Source organism: Bolinopsis microptera, chromosome 9 (assembly GCF_026151205.1).
Source record: "Bolinopsis microptera isolate Bmic1 chromosome 9, MBARI_Bmic_1.0, whole genome shotgun sequence".
Classification (NCBI taxonomy): Eukaryota; Metazoa; Ctenophora; class Tentaculata; order Lobata; family Bolinopsidae; genus Bolinopsis; species Bolinopsis microptera.
The window spans coordinates 11,578,811-11,583,800 of NC_087080.1; positions in this window are offsets into that span (position 1 = coordinate 11,578,811).

Here is a 4,990-nt window from a genome sequence, read left to right on the forward strand (position 1 = left end):
TGTGACAAAGTTTACAACTCACTGCCGGCCGCATTTAAGCGATATCTTATCGTCTGATAAAGATATCGTTATGCGACAAAGTTTATCTAGAGGATGAAACGATTATCCTAACCATGAAGGGTTTATATAGTGTCATAGTGTGACACATTTTACATCATCGTGCCATTCAGTAGGGTCACTAATATTTACCAATATCCTCAAACTTCAATGAACGTGTCCATGTATATTTGTGAAGGCAACAAAATCAAATATATTATGGAACTAATGGCAATGCCAATTCTGCTGTTAGGAGAGAAATCATTGAATCGATTTAACGATCGAATTTAAAAGGAAATTTGAGCAGGTGCTTGTTCACTGGGCCGCGCTCAGCGGCAGCCGGCCATTCCGCCGAATCTTAGCCTGGGGTCCCCAGGTAAGTGCTTGTAGATTAGCTAAAATCATAGTGATATTTCAATAAAATGACATTATAAATTTTGTGAATAGGTAGCTGGTAGAATACTACTCTAACAATAGCAATTAAATACAGGTGGTTCTGCCAACCACCTCCTTTATAGAAACTTAATTAAATAGTCAAATCAACGCAGTAGAAATAGAATGACCTCTAATAAGGATTTCGCAATATCGACCATGACGTCACGCTCTGAACAGGTTTCTGACGATTTCGTTTTTTCTCGAAACCACGTACAGTAAAACTCCAATTTACTATTTTCTTTTCCCGCAAACTGTACGGTGAATCGGGTTTTTAGTGTACGTAGGACGTTAAAAACGGTTTGTGTGGGGCATGATAGATTTTTGAGCTTTTAAGTTGTCAGAAAACAAAATGTAACAAAAAGTAACATCAAACATGTACTCTCAGATTTTTTTAGTCCGAGATACCATAATTAAGTACATGTTTGATCATTGATGTTAATTTTTTATGATGCATGAAGGTTTAAACAGTTTTTAATGAATTTCTAAAAACTAACCACTATATACCCTGTGTTCCTTTATTATAGGTAGTTAGTACATAAATGTGGCCATTGCAGTTAGTTTGAGCTCAAAGAGAGGCCCCTACGACGTTCAGAAGCTGAGATAGAAAAGTCATATATTTGCGCCTGGGGGTAATTTAGAAGTTTTGCACCTTAGGATTGAAACTAGTAATAGAATTTGCGTACCTCAAACTCAATTTTGAGTCTCTAAGACCTTCAGAAGCTGAGATACAAATTTCCCATGTATGCACCTGATATGAAATATGGGCGTGGCTCCACAGGGTTGGGACTAGCGAGACAACATGCGGCCCTCGGTGATTTGAGTTACCAATGACCTATTTAACCATATCCAGCAGCAAAAAACTCTATACATCGAAGTGCACACTCAACCCCTCCCTGCTACTGGAGTAGTATAAGTACAATTTGTAACTTACGTAAGTAAATAGAAAATCGGTTCTTTTGCGATTATAGTCAAAACGCGACAACTAGCGCTGGATGGCGACAACTAGCGCTATCCAGCGCTAGTTGTCGCCATCCAGCGCTAGTTGTCGCTATCCAGCGCTGGATAACGCTGGCCAGCGCAAAATATATATGTTCGATAATTGTCGCTATCCAGCGCTAGTTGTCGCCATCCAGCGCTAGTTGTCGCCATCCAGCGCTAGTTGTCGCTATCCAGCGCTAGATGTCGCTGGCTATGCGACACTGTCGCACGCGATAGTTTGCGATGGCCAGCGCTGGCCAGCGCTGGCCATCGATATCCAGCGCAAAATTTTTGCGCTATTACTCGTCAGCCAGCGCTAGCCAGCGCTAGTTGTCGCTATCCAGCGCTGGCCAGCGCTAGCCAGCGCTAGTTGTCGCTATCCAGCGCTAGCCAGCGCTAGTCAGCGTTAGCCAGCGTTAGCCAGCGGTAGCCAGCGCTAGCCAGCGCAATGTATCAAAATCATATATTACTCGGATGATGATTAATCACTTAACACTCGACTGTCACGTGACTTTTTAACCCATTCTCTGACTCTAGCTGGTTCTGAACGACTTTTCGAAACCCTAACCCTCTAATTTGATCCCAACCCTAATCCTAACCCAATCCTTAACAAAAACATATGCTGAAACCCTAACAATAACGAGAAATTAGACTAACTTCCTTATACGGACATATCACGTGATCGATACATGTACAGTTTTTCGCCAATGCAATATCTCGTCAGGAGAGCATTTTAACCCTATGTCATGGGCCCATGGGGGTTGATTCGGAATTAGCGTCCGAAAATACATCGATTGAAGTTTCAAGTTGGTTACAACCATCGTGGGCCCTTTTAGAACAATCTCGAAGATCGACTGTAGAGTGATTTAGCACGCTCGATATTAGTATTACTCGTCAGCCAGCGCTGGCCAGCGCAATATAGTTGCGATATTACTGAAATTACTCGTCAGCTAGCGCTGGCCAGCGCTGGCTAGCGCTGGTTAGCGCTGGCTAGCGCTGGCTAGCGCTGGTTAGCGCTGTATAGCGACAACTAGCGCTGGATAGCGACAACTAGCGCTGGCTAGCGCTGGTTAGCGCTGGCTAGCGCTGGATAGCGACAACTAGCGCTGGCTAGCGCTGGCCAGCGCTAGCTGACGAGTAATAGCGCAAAAATTTTGCGCTGGATATCGATGGCCAGCGCTGGCCATCTTTTAGTTTTGCCGCCTATGGCGGTCGCGCGCTACTGCAAGCGAGAGGGCTCTGGTTAGAGCAAGCCAGCGCTGGTTATCGCTTAGCGCTGGCCAGCGCTGGCCAGCGCTGGCCAACGCTAGTTGTCGCTATCCAGCGCTAGTTGTCGCTATCCAGCGCTAGTTATCGAACTGTTTTCTGCGATGGCCAGTTGCGCTGGCCATCACAAACTATCGCGTGCGACAGTGTCGCATAGCCAGCGACAACTAGCGCTGGATAGCGACAACTAGCGCTGGATGGCGACAACTAGCGCTGGATGGCGACAACTAGCGCTGGATAGCGACAATTATCGAACATATATATTTTGCGCTGGCCAGCGTTATTATATCCAGCGCTGGATAGCGACAACTAGCGCTGGATGGCGACAATTAGCGCTGGATAGCGCTAGTTGTCGCCATCCAGCGCTAGTTGTTGCGTTTTGACTATCGCAAAAGAACCAGAAAATCTAATAACAGTATCGACAGGAATAACAGTACAACATACAAATTAGGAACCGACCGGATATCCTTCTAAATCCGGTTCCGGTCTTTTCTAATTGGTGAATCGGGTTTTTAGTGTACGTAGGACGTTAAAAACGGTTTGTGTGGGGCATGATAGATTTTTGAGCTTTTAAGTTGTCAGAAAACAAAATGTAACAAAAAGTAACATCAAACATGTACTCTCAGATTTTTTTAGTCCGAGATACCATAATTAAGTACATGTTTGATCATTGATGTTAATTTTTTATGATGCATGAAGGTTTAAACAGTTTTTAATGAATTTCTAAAAACTAACCACTATATACCCTGTGTTCCTTTATTATAGGTAGTTAGTACATAAATGTGGCCATTGCAGTTAGTTTGAGCTCAAAGAGAGGCCCCTACGACGTTCAGAAGCTGAGATAGAAAAGTCATATATTTGCGCCTGGGGGTAATTTAGAAGTTTTGCACCTTAGGATTGAAACTAGTAATAGAATTTGCGTACCTCAAACTCAATTTTGAGTCTCTAAGACCTTCAGAAGCTGAGATACAAATTTCCCATGTATGCACCTGATATGAAATATGGGCGTGGCTCCACAGGGTTGGGACTAGCGAGACAACATGCGGCCCTCGGTGATTTGAGTTACCAATGACCTATTTAACCATATCCAGCAGCAAAAAACTCTATACATCGAAGTGCACACTCAACCCCTCCCTGCTACTGGAGTAGTATAAGTACAATTTGTAACTTACGTAAGTAAATAGAAAATCGGTTCTTTTGCGATTATAGTCAAAACGCGACAACTAGCGCTGGATGGCGACAACTAGCGCTATCCAGCGCTAGTTGTCGCCATCCAGCGCTAGTTGTCGCTATCCAGCGCTGGATAACGCTGGCCAGCGCAAAATATATATGTTCGATAATTGTCGCTATCCAGCGCTAGTTGTCGCCATCCAGCGCTAGTTGTCGCCATCCAGCGCTAGTTGTCGCTATCCAGCGCTAGATGTCGCTGGCTATGCGACACTGTCGCACGCGATAGTTTGCGATGGCCAGCGCTGGCCAGCGCTGGCCATCGATATCCAGCGCAAAATTTTTGCGCTATTACTCGTCAGCCAGCGCTAGCCAGCGCTAGTTGTCGCTATCCAGCGCTGGCCAGCGCTAGCCAGCGCTAGTTGTCGCTATCCAGCGCTAGCCAGCGCTAGTCAGCGTTAGCCAGCGTTAGCCAGCGGTAGCCAGCGCTAGCCAGCGCAATGTATCAAAATCATATATTACTCGGATGATGATTAATCACTTAACACTCGACTGTCACGTGACTTTTTAACCCATTCTCTGACTCTAGCTGGTTCTGAACGACTTTTCGAAACCCTAACCCTCTAATTTGATCCCAACCCTAATCCTAACCCAATCCTTAACAAAAACATATGCTGAAACCCTAACAATAACGAGAAATTAGACTAACTTCCTTATACGGACATATCACGTGATCGATACATGTACAGTTTTTCGCCAATGCAATATCTCGTCAGGAGAGCATTTTAACCCTATGTCATGGGCCCATGGGGGTTGATTCGGAATTAGCGTCCGAAAATACATCGATTGAAGTTTCAAGTTGGTTACAACCATCGTGGGCCCTTTTAGAACAATCTCGAAGATCGACTGTAGAGTGATTTAGCACGCTCGATATTAGTATTACTCGTCAGCCAGCGCTGGCCAGCGCAATATAGTTGCGATATTACTGAAATTACTCGTCAGCTAGCGCTGGCCAGCGCTGGCTAGCGCTGGTTAGCGCTGGCTAGCGCTGGCTAGCGCTGGTTAGCGCTGTATAGCGACAACTAGCGCTGGATAGCGACAACTAGCG